Consider the following 12,925-nt stretch of genomic DNA (forward strand, 5'->3'; position numbering starts at 1 on the left):
GCTCACGGCCATGCATATCGCTTGATGGTTGAGCTTGAACTCTTCCCAATGCTCCTTGAGGAACTCGAGGAGAGTCTTGATGCGGATGTCGCGGTGCTCGGCTTTGATGTCGGCGAGCCCGGGTATGAAGTCATGGATAAACTGGCGAGCGTCATACTGCTGCTCGATGCGTCGTTCGATGTGCTCGTATCTCATTTTGTCTCACGGATCCGGTTCGAAGGACCAAAAATGTATAAACTTGTATTAGTAAATTCAGCTGCGATTGTGATAATACAGATCAAGCTTAATAGTAAGGCGTGTTGGGCTGGTTTCCGATGCTGAGACAATGAGAGACGTTGTAATTGACGGTGCGGGTGTCGATGTGGTTAGATCCCAGCAGGTGGCGCACTCGAAGGCACGGTCGCTCGGGTGGTCGACCGCCTATAACCTAGGAGGTGTGTGGATGCGAGATGTACCTGAGAGTTGTAACAAACGTTTTAGTTTAAGTGTTTTATGTTCAATGTTCGGGGGTTAGAGAGCAATGTGGACTGTAGTTTAGAAACGTGATCTGGAACTAGAATAATGTAACAAGTAGTTTCCGCGACGCAGACAGTCTGTCCGCAGTGGTGGTACAGGAGGTGGGCCTGAACGTGGACCATTCAGGGTCAGGGTTAAGATGGCAGATACCGAATGAGCTAGGCGTGTTCGGTCTGAGATGATGCAGGTATCGAATGAGCAAAGCGTGTTCGACCTGAGATGGTGATGGCATCGAATGAGCGTGCGTGTTCGATCGGATGAGCATAGCGTGTCCGATCGAATTAGCGTTGCGTATCGAGGATGGCAGATACCGAATGAGCTAGGCGTGTTCGGTCTGAGATGTTGAGGGTGTCGAATGAGCATAGCGTATCGACGATGGCAGATACCGAATGAGCATAGCGTGTTCGGTCTGAGATGATGAGGGTGTCGAATGAGCATAGCGTATCGACGATGGCAGATACCGAATGAGCATAGCGTGTTCGGTCTGAGATGCGTGTTTGATCGAATGAGCATAGCGTGTTCGATCAAATGAGCATAGTGTGTTGTGAGATGATGAGGGTGTCGAATGAGCATAGCGTATCGACGATGGTTAGATCTGTGCCGCATGGCGGCTATTGTTAGCTTATGGGGCTTGTAATGTAAGGGGGTCCACTCGTACCTTGTGTATAGTGTGGTGTGGTGTAGTGTGGTGTAGTGTAGTAGTGTAACGTGGTGCAACGTGGTGTAGCGTGGTGTGGTGTGACGTGGCGTGACGTGGTGTAGCGTGGTGTAGCGTGGTGTGGCGTGGTGTGGCGTGGTGTGGTGTGACGTGGCGTAACGTGGTGTAGCGTGGTGCGTCGAGTGGTAGTAGGCTCGCTGCGGTATTCGCTGGAAGCTGGCTTCGAACGGAATGGACGAGTCAGTGACATGTTAGCTGAGGCCTCGATTCTTCCTCGGGTGGTGGGGTGGCTCCCCTCCCAACGGCTTCCTTGTGAGACATTTAGTGGCTGCTGGTGTTGAGAGATGGCGGTGGGTGACCACATTAGGTTTGAATGTAGCAGTGGTGGTGATTCGCTAGATAGCAGTGTGAGTGCTAAGAGAGATCTTTATTAGTCTGATGTTAAAAAGTTTTAACTAACTCATATATGAGCGTAAATACGCTTGGTATTTAATAATTTTACATAACTACTCTAAAAACGTACATAAAATGTGAATAAAATAATACAGTAGAATCTTGATAACTCGAACCTTGTTAAGTCGTAATCCTCAGTAACTCGAAAAGATATGCTATTCCCTTCCGCTGAACCCCGAACGACGCACTAACTCGAATTTTTTAGACTCAGTAACTCGAACAATAAGTTATTTCCCTGTGAGGCATTACTCGTACATTTTAATACTCAGTAACTCGAACTGCAAATACTACCTCAGTAAGTCGAAGTTCATAAAATTTTATGATTTCTTACTCGAGATTCCCGGAGCTCAAAACTCAGGAGGAGCTTAAAACTCGTGGCAATAAAATCAAAAAGGAATGTTCGGGGCTCGGGGCCTCTTATCTATTGTTTTTGTTTTGCACACGTGCAAGGAATGAATTCATTCAATAAACTTTCTAATTTCTAAGAAACACAGATGTTATGTTTCTTCATTTTTGGTCACTTTTGGTTACTTGGCTCAGTCAGTACATATTTGTTTGGCTGTTAACAAGCAACAACATGAGTACAATACAGCAATTGATACACTACGAACTTACATTGAAAGATGTAATGATATCGAGTATCATATATTCGGTTCACTATATGAACTAGAAAAAATAATTGATAAAAAATCTGTAAATGGCTTGAATCAAACGAAGATCACAGATTTTTATCAATTATTTAAAACATACAGTGTAAGTTCATTCATTATAATTATGTACTTGACTTTCATTTTATGTTACCTAATGTAATTTGTCGTAATAAATGTTCTATGAAATTGTGCCTTTTTATGTCGAAATTTGATGAGTTAACTCTTCATATCTCGAAATTCTTGTTAAGTCGAACACTTGCTATCTCGAATTTTTTTTGGTTTCCCTTGACATTCGAGTTATCAAGATTCTACTGTATATTTGGTTTATTTATTACATGTCTAATAATCATTATTAATTTTTAAGTAAAAATTTACTTAAAAAATATTTACACCTTTACCTACCAACAATCTTATTGGCCACTACATTTCGAAGATAGCAAATATCCCAAATTTAATAACTACCAGCTGGAAACAAGCATCAAGCGTAAATGCCAAGCGAAAGCTTTATTTAGCTGTACCTGATGCGGTTGCCTGGGATCTGAACTTTGGTAATTAGTGCGAACTTGATTGAAACAATATTAATCAATTTGGCATCGCGTCACACGTTCTCTCTAAGACCACTGGCAGCTAAATGCATCTCGCAGTGACAATTTTGCGGCAACCTGCTCCTTGTCTCTATCGGGTTCTTCATATTTAGCGGAGGGCGTAATCTGAGGATATAGTAATTTTGACTCCCGACTCTTGTCGAAACGCTGGCTCGATGTGTACATCAAGATACCGCTTTTATGTTTAGAGAGAAGGTAGGAGAGAGAGGAAAATACTGATAACAACCATGTGATTGTATAACATTCAATTCTAACTCAATTTACAATTATAAACCTCAATCAAACGATGCAAATTAAAGTCATTTCTGTAAACTGTACACGTTTGGATTCAATTTGGCGAGTAATATTAGAACATTGATAGCTATACCTGTTGTGATATTGCATTTCGCGGTTTAAATAACATTATAAAAATGCACATATATTAATTAATTTTGTTTTCATATTTCATGTTAAATTATTTAGTGAATATTAATAACAAAATTACATATTACATTAATATGTTTTTCAGTATAGTAAACAACACTGATATTAATTATATATGTAATGGATTTTGCAAAACTTGTATTAATTCCGGGAGTGACTTTTCCGTCAAATTGCATCGAAATATTTAACAGTACAATAGCTATTTCATTATATCAGTATATGTAGCTATAAGCATTAAAATTTAATTTTATTAATACTGTATATTTAAAAAATACTATAATTATTATGTATTCCACATTTATAACTGGGCCATTGTTTTTAAAATCAATTAATATTATTTATAATATTCAATTTAAACTATATTTGTTTCAAGGAATGGCAAATAATAGCTAGTTGCTATATTTCTAAAATTAATTATATTTCTAAATTTTGTAGTTAGTCGGTGTAGTAAGTCTTGCTATATGACTAAGAAATGAACAAGTTCATGAGCTGATAATAACAGAATAAAGTTCATACCACTGTTTAAAAAAAACTATAATACTTAAGAATAATTTAACATCTTTGGAAAATATGATCTATTAAATAACACTTATGTTTCATCATATTTGATCCTTTAAAATACTTCTACTATTATATGAATATATTTTTTGACGCGCTTTGACGCACTTTGAGACGCGCTTTTAATATTCAAGAACGTACAAGAAATATACTAAGAACAGTTTGTCATAACTTTTTAGTGCAAGTTCATGCTCATAAATTTAATATCACTAATTATATCTAACAAACATCATTCTACAACTTTACTAATACGCAATTTTTAAATTAAAGTAAATCTGTGAAATATTAAGCCCAGTATAGTTTTCACTGCACTATTGGATCACAGAAGGGCATGCGCTTCCGGCCGAGAAAATGTACCAGCTAAATGAAATTTCGTTTGCAAGTTTAGCCAGTGCTAAACTTTGGAATTTTAAATTAAAATTAGTTGCTCAAGGCGGCGCTATCGTTGAGCGCAACACGCACGAATAGTTAATGAAATTACTGTATGCACTTGTGAATCGTGTTGCACACGTAATATGCGCGTGGACTTCGTATGTCTGCATTTAGCTGGATGCAAAATTCCATAAAGAACGTGCTGGCTTTATATCATTATAAATTATTCTTTCTTGTTGGTACGTTATAAATCAGAGCAACGAGAACCTTTTGCAACTATCGCAAATTTTAATTAGGAAACCAAACGTTCTCGTAAGCCGTCCTGAAAAGCATGAATAGGAAAGTTTGTTCATTTAGTAGAATTTTCGAATTAGGATAATAACTTAGATATATGTCGGTAATTTCTAAAAGCATAAGAAAAATTAATTCGTTATACTATCAAATAAACATTTGATTCATTTTGTTTTTAGATATATGCTTTAAATATTTGAAATTTTATGGAATAAAATCTTTTTTTATTTAAAACTAATTAGTTTGCAAATTTACTTCAACTGCATACGCCTTCACGTTACCCTGTCAACACCGTAAACTGCTCGCGGAACTAAACCAGAAGAATTTAGTACACTCCACTCGTTTGCAGTAATGGCATTCATGGTGGCGGCGCACAGAATTGACATCATAATAATAAGTAATTGGGTTCCGTCAATCATAATTACCATTTGCGTTCGTTTCGATACTGATTACTCATTGTTCCGGAAATCCAAACACGTAATCTTGTACTCCAAATACGTTGTATTCAAAAAAAACTTGTTGAATAAGTAAATTAACTAAGCACATTTTGTATTGATTTGTAAAATTGCTCTACCGTTGACATCGACCTGATATCAAAATTTCTTGATTTCTACATTATCGACAAGATTTATTGCTGTAACATTATGTTGAATGTGTTACATAATAATTTGCATGCAATGCATAATGGTTTATTTAGTATCAAGTTTAGAAACGTTTATGCATAGGTGCAATCTCCGCCCCGGAGATAATGCCCGTGAGTAAAGTGCTTTACTCACAGCTTGGCCGTCCGTATATAAAGTACCACTTTTTGTGTCTAAAAACCGGGAAAACTGCGGCTTTATAAGTGAATATAGAAAAAATATATCATTATTAATGCACAAACTTTGCTTATAACCACGGGTCGCTAATTACGTTTTACTGGGACTAACGCTGCACCCACCTAAATTCAACATATATGCAACCGCGCTGACCACAATGTCGGAATTGTTATAGGAAGTTAACGGCAGTATTGTGGTTCTGGACTTTTGACTAAACCAAAGGTTGACCCAATTGCAAATATCTCATGTTAATTTAGCGGATACCCTCAGATCTGATGTTTAATACTTCAGCACGTCTTTTTTTCTAATGAGACAGTCAACACAGATTTTTTTAGAGTATGAAACAGACTCACTTATACTCGGTCATAATATTTTCGTGAACTTGTGATTTATAAAGTTGTAATTCTAAAAGTCTCAATTGCACTGATCTAATAATAACTTCAAATTTAATTAGTTGCTTAAACTGATTAGGTTTAACTAAGTAATTCCAATAGGTCACTGGGTCAAGAAACGCAGGTTTCAATTAACTGCCAGACTCTTCCAATTCGACCGAATTGGAATAAAAGCACTCACGTTAGTTTTTATTATTATTTGTAAAACGTTCTGCAGCAATGATGTCAATATTTTCCTTTCTTTCCTCGTTTCGGCGATTTATGTGTTTGTCCAACGTCACGCGAAATTATCAAACAAAATCTACAGTATGTTCGCGGACAAAATATCAATTGGAAAATCTACAGATTAAATTAAATATCAAGCGGAAATATATATTTCTGTCGGCCGCATTAATTTCCTCCGACATATTAATCGATAAACCTTCAAATTGTAAACATCAATGTATTACAAGCTCTTACATGCTCGAAAAAGCCCTTTTCTACAACATCAAAAACATTAATATTTATGTTTATGTAGCATTCGGTGGTTGGCAGCCATACCATTTATCATAAAAAATGTTACGCCCGAGATGTCGAAAACTCGCGACGAACCACATCACAAAAGTGAAATCGTTTTGCGTTATAATGCAATGATACAGTCGTGGTTTTCGCTCGTCGGAGCCTCTTTCCAAAACTGCGATCGATTTCCTGTCGTCGTGTCGCGCCGCGTCGTCGGTGCGCCTATGACGATTTAAGAACATAAACGTGAGTAACTTTCGCAGACTAAATATCAATAATGCACGAAAAACTGCTGACACATAAATGCATTGATTAGATATGGTGACATTTTGCAAGGAAAAAAACAGTTGAATAACTTTTATTGTCTAAGACTCTAAGATTATTTGTTTCTTCGTAGTAGTGTTAAGTTGCAGCACCATTTCAAGCGTGTAAACTCGGTTTTTTTGAAGTATCGACTGACTTTGTATCAGAGTCAATGAAATTTTAAATAAAATTTTGAATTCATTAATACCTATAGGAGTATAGTATATTCATCTTATTCGGTTCAGATTCGGCGAAAAAGCTCAAGACCCAAAAAGGTCTGTTTCATGAGCTAAAGAGCAAGCGCCTTGAAAAAAAACTGATGAAGACCTCAACATCTTGCAGGAATCAAGGAGAGCAAGGAAAATAAAGCAAATTAAAACTTAACATTTCACAAATCACAAATAACAAATTTACATTTATATTCTGAAGTAAACTAAAAATGTGGAAATTAAAATTCTATTAACCCTTTAATTTCAAAATTAACGTTGTGCAGCAAGTGGGTTAATTAACTAGGAAATAGAGTACCAACATATTGTGTTACCAACTTGGCCAGTGCGTTTGGACAGGACAGAAAAATTAAATTAAATTCCAACAATTTATTATAATAGAGCGAGAGCCAGTGACGGCCAGACTTTCGTCATTTTAGGAAAGATGAAATTTTGTCCATGTGTTTCTCCAACACAGGTAAGAACGATCCCCAATTATGAAACCTGGATCGTGGTTCCTTTGGCAGTTAACAGCCAACAAAGATGTACAAATGATGACCTCAAATTCGTTATTTTAGCAAACTCCATTTTTACATATTTTGTTCGTAACATTATTATAACATGCGCTACTAATTGCCAGACACCTAGTATGGTTCCAACCCTAGCCAGACACCCCTAAACTATAATATTTTTGAACTGTTTTACTTTCGTTATATCAGGAAAGCTGAATTTGATACACATTATACAGAGAGCTATAAAACTGTGTTTTCCAGCACGCCAGACAGTTTGGTCGGTTCTATCATCCTGCCAGACGCATTGAAAGTGTTAAAAGTTGCAAAAGTTAAATTGTTTAAACATGAAATTTTCAGAGAACAGTTATTTTATTTGAACAAATATTTAATAATAATCATCACTGTCGTCGATAACTGTTTTCTGAAAATTTCATGTTTAAACAATTTAACTTTTGCAACTTTTAACACTTTCAATGCGTCTGGCAGGATGATAGAACCGACCAAACTGTCTGGCGTGCTGGAAAACACAGTTTCATAGCTCTCCGCATAATGTGTATCAAATTCAGCTTTCTTAATATAACGAAAGTAAAAAAGTTAAAAAATATATACTTTAGGGGTGTCTGGCTAGGGTTGGAACCATACCAGGTGACTGGCAATGAGCAGCGCATGTTATAATAATGTGACGAACAAAATATGCAAAAATGGAGTTTGCTAAAATAACGAAACTTAGGTCATCATATGTACATCTTTGTTGGCTGTTAACTACCAAAGGAACCACGATCCAGGTTTCATAATTGGGGATCGTTCTTACCTGTGCTGGAGAAACACATGGATAAAATTTCATCTTTCCTAAAATGACGAAAGTCTGGCCGTCACTGGCTCTTGGTCTATAATCAGCAACACGGGATTCAAAAGTTGTCGAACTAACTACAGTTGTGAAACTACTACACTCAAAAATACATCAAACACAAATATTGGGTTACGAATTTAAAATTATTCGTTTGTTATTGTTTTTAGTTGATTTTCAACGCATTCTAGAGAATGAACGTTTGTTGGCTCAAATTGAGAAAAACAGCTTGAAATATGAACGTTTTCAAAGGTTTTATTCACTTTTGGGCGAGAGTGCCTCTGGCTCCGCGAGACAAAAGATTTTATCGTAAACTTTTTTATCTCCACCCTATTCGAATACGAACCCAATAACCCAATTTAGCATTTCTCTCTTCAGTCCTATACTCTTACTCGCGTCCCCGCGTTCGAAACATATCAAACACTGCACGGCCGATATGACTTTGACGTTTGAACTACTTCCACTTCGTCAAAAATGAATAAAACGCATGTGATGAATTCACGACTTGACATCAGCACGTCTACGCTTCCTCCAAGCTCACGCCAGAAATATGCAAACTTCAATTCCACCCTCGGCTTTAGCATTTTGAATGTGTTCCAATGCGATCTGGGGAGCTGCCATGTGACTGTCATAAGAGTCAATCGTGCCGAAGAGTTTGAAGAGTTTCGAGATAGAAGAATTTTCCAGAGAGTGCGGAATGCAAAGCACTGCAAATTGTGCTGATTTTTATCTCGCTGTTTAAAATCAAAGCTGTTTTAATAAACAATCTATGGAAATATAAAAGCAGGTGTGTAGTGAAATAAATTTTACAAATACTGCGGCACAACATGTTTTGGGCAGAACGTTTTCAGTTGTAATTACATTTCGTGAGCTCATTGTGAATTGAATTTTCCGGACACTCTTCGCACAATGCCTATAAATACGTCAGCTGTATGTGTGCTAACCAACCCACACAAAAACACAAATAATGCGTAAGCAACAGCTTTAAATCTGGATTTATTTGTTCTAGCGTGTATGCAATACAACTAACCACAGATGTTAACAACCATTCAATTAGCACTGGGTCGTATTGTTGATAATAAAAATTATTTTTTCAAAGAATATTTATGTCTTTTTTGGAATATGACTTGATGTAATTACAGCGATTTAACTCATGTACCTAGTGATTATGTGTATGTTGGAACATTGTGCAATTTGCTGTTGAAATTGCAACCGGCTTTTATTTGCTTTCCTTGACTTTTCTTCCGTCTTCAGTTCCTGTTTTCAGGAACGATTCTTGTTTCGTGCTCAATTTTGTACGATGCGACGCCAGGGCAAGAGGTTTTATTTGTGGCCAAAGTTTACAAATTGTCGACATGGGTGTATTGATTGCTCAATAAACAATTGTTATTTTTTAATTTAAACATTACACAAATTTAAATCAGTAACACTTTTAATTGTACGTTCAATGCAATAAGATAATAAAATGAATACATTTTTTTCGAATTCAATTTCTGAAATACTTATATGCTGTATGTCAATTTTCATTGTTAAACTTCTGAACATTGCCAGATAGCGTAAGGTATTGCAACATTGCATGGCGGGAAAGTTTTTATATTTATTGTACACAAGAGACTCGTACTGCGCACATTTGGACGGCAAACATTTCGCATATTATTGTGATATACGAGTAAATTTGCAAATGCCCGTATTCGGCTTGTCTGCTTTCATTGCTACTATATGACGTGTAGTATGTGCTGATACTTATTTAATGAGGTAGGTTTGGGTGGAAATATTTGGAAAGTATTTCAATATTATTGTGATGACAAAAGTTTGATATTTTACCAAAAATATGTTGAAATCATTTCTTTTGTATCTAGTACAAATAATAGAATTTAATTCTCAGTATTAGTGTTATTTCTGATTTCCATTTGTTTGTTTTGATTTAATATTTGTGTTCAATTTTTAGTTTAAAATACCATAAAAATATTAAGTGCAAAAATATATAATTTAAGCAGTAGGTACCTATATACAGCCAAACGGATCAAACGCAACATAAAGTTGTAAACTTGGTGGAAGTTTTAAGTATTAAGTATTTAATTTGTATAAATCTTCGCGTAGCATTCGAGGCGTAAATTTGGCAAATATATAATACACTTTTGATGTGCTTAACGCTTTGCGGCAATTTTAACAAGGATATTAATTAAGATTTACTATTAAAACTCCGGCGTTTATATCAATTTATATCCTGCCGGAAGAAGATTATGACAGGCCCATTTTCCATCATTTTAGGTTGGGCTTTAATATCGCTAGCGTTCGAAAGTCTTTATAAGCAGCGCGGACAAAAATTTGAGCTAGTAAACGAAAGGAAATGAAAGACCCAAGCAAAACGACTCCGTATTGTAACTTTAGTATGTACTTTTAGTACATGCGCTGGCTTAATTACAAATTTAATTTCGCACGTCTAGCCTTCGACGAGGTTGATTATAACGTCTTGTAACTTTTTGTCCTTGGAGTAATTTAAAAAGTAATAATGAAATTAGGTCTTGTTTAAAACGTAGATGCGAAAAAGTGGAATTTAAAGTTCATAGCTGTTTGTCATCAAAAGTCATAATCTTACAGAATTTATAGCGAAATAAAATAAGTACCAAGTGAGCTAAATAGCACTTAAGTCAGGTTTAATAAATTAAGTGTTTATTTCTACGTTTAGGTTTTTGCATTTAATATCATAAGTTTAAATAACAATTTTATCATGATAGTTATTTAATGAGAATCAAAATGTGTATTTAAGGATTAAAATTTAATGAAAATTCATAACACAATTTTCTTTTATAAATACATCTTTGTATTATTGTCAATTGTTTGTTGTATTACATATATGTATTTTATAAAAATACGTTTATACTTTGTTTATTGTGATTCTCGTATGATATAAGCACCCCAACCAAGAGTCTTTTGATCTCCAGTCAACCCTATACCTTCATTTATTGGTTAATTATTCCCATTAGGTCATTAAATAAATAGGAAATTAAATTTAAAATTAAATTTTTGCCCTCTCTTCATCTTTTTATATATTATGTGTTGTTATTATTTGTTAATGTTATGTTTTTGGAAAACCATTTTTGTGTTAAGCATAGTATGATAGTAAATTTAGTTATGAATTCCAGAGACACAAACAAATTCAATAAATTAAGAGCTTTGTATGTTTAAAAATGTAAGCCAAAAATTATAACGCATATAGATATATTTAAAGAAACCAATCTTCAACAGAGTTGTTAAGAAAATGCTAACAAGAAAGTGAAATATAATCCCTAGTATAACTCGATTTATTACGAAGAACATTTGTTTTCAGATTTTTAGCAGGTCGTTAGTTGTAAGATGACTAATGACGGCATTTTTTACTTTAATGATTCATTAACAGCACGTCGTTTGTTAGTTCGTACCTGAAACATCAAAAAAGTCTCCCATAACTTTTCTCTTCTTCGTGGCCCTCTTTGTTTTCACTTCAAAGAAAACAGAAAACAGTTATTTATGTCTTGCTCGACAACAGAAATTATTTAGGTAGTATATTCTTTGCGGCTATTTATTTTTTTATTAGTGATACTTTTTTTAAATAGACGCAATATGGCTAACGTCGTATATAACGAGCGCCTGAAAATATACCGATACAAGCTTCATTTCTTAAAAGCTGAGACAATTTTGGTGTCTTCGTCGAGCAGATTAGTAGGTTTTCGGGAAAGCTAAAATTACGGATTAGCTGGTTTGATTTTCTCGTCTGTATCCAAACAATAACGTCGTAAATAAAGAAAAAGACAAAAATAAAACATATTTACAGCTACAATGTTGTTAGGAAAGCAGGATTATTTAAAACCGCAATTAGTATCCTAAAGCACTGAATTTATGTAAATATATATTAAAAAAATTACCAAAGCACAAAACAAAATTTAACAGAAATATTTTTATACGAATTTGTATTTCTAATATTTAATTTTTTTTCAGTAAAAACTTATTTATACGCGTCCTTTTATAAAAAGTTGACAACATTTTTGTTTAAAAGATTTTCCATGTATTTTATTGATTGCAGTGCTAGTGATAATCAGCATGTTACAACGTTTCCAAAGTTTTACAAAAACTTTCAAATTTTCATTGCCGTTAGATAATTACAGGCCTGCAAACAAATTTTGACGAACATTTTAATTTGAAGCAAATTGTAAGAGCTATTGTAGCAAAAAATAAATATATTTAGAAACCTTTTATATAGCATTATCTGAAAATAAATATTCAGTGTATATACACGGAAGTAGTCCTTTTATCTTTTATTTGTAAACGTTGTCGCGCATTTGCAAATTGTCGTTAGCTATTAACACGGCGCACATTTTGGAGTGCTGCCGTTAGTGATAAAAAAGCTTCATAATTTAGTGTGATTTATGCTTTTGGAAAGGTAAGTGCACCACGCGCTCGACAGATAACACAATATCATGTTCATACAATGTTAATTTTCACACTGAAATATTAAAAAATAATTTAAAAATAATAATAATAACATATATTATTAAATATTGATTTGGAATAATTAGAGTTAACTGGAGCACTTATTCAGTCATCTGAGGTCATAAAGAAAATATAAGCTACCGATTTTTATATTCATTTATAAGCTAATATTTTCATCGATTATGAAGAAACCCGTTCAACAAACATTATACCCCCTGTTTTCTCGGTCAGCAATATCGCACAATTCAGTAATTTATACTTATCACTCCCTTGAGAAGAAAAACGAACAACGCGGCAACAACGGATCAGCTACCAACAAAAAGCTATATGAAACGTAATAAATGAAATTTATT

At 34.7% G+C, this 12,925-nt stretch overlaps 1 protein-coding gene and 1 long non-coding RNA gene across 3 annotated transcripts in view; both read right to left on the reverse strand.

The window, feature by feature from the left end:
• The window catches only part of LOC135794168 (uncharacterized), a 31,542-nt gene that overhangs the window by 17,048 nt on the left and 1,569 nt on the right, over nucleotides 1-12,925 (reverse strand). The gene's annotated exons all lie outside the window — the stretch shown is intronic.
• Nucleotides 230-1,604, reverse strand: LOC135794169 (uncharacterized). Its single transcript, XR_010548819.1, has 2 exons — nucleotides 1,175-1,604; nucleotides 230-455 (listed from the first exon to the last, which is right to left on the reverse strand). It is a non-coding gene; the product is annotated as an uncharacterized lncRNA (long non-coding RNA).

The sequence above is a fragment of the Atheta coriaria genome, unplaced genomic scaffold (genome assembly GCF_025399875.1).
Source record: "Atheta coriaria isolate IRGN ID8LTWV9N9 unplaced genomic scaffold, Caltech_Dcor_3.1 hic_scaffold_6_pilon, whole genome shotgun sequence".
Classification (NCBI taxonomy): Eukaryota; Metazoa; Arthropoda; class Insecta; order Coleoptera; family Staphylinidae; genus Dalotia; species Dalotia coriaria.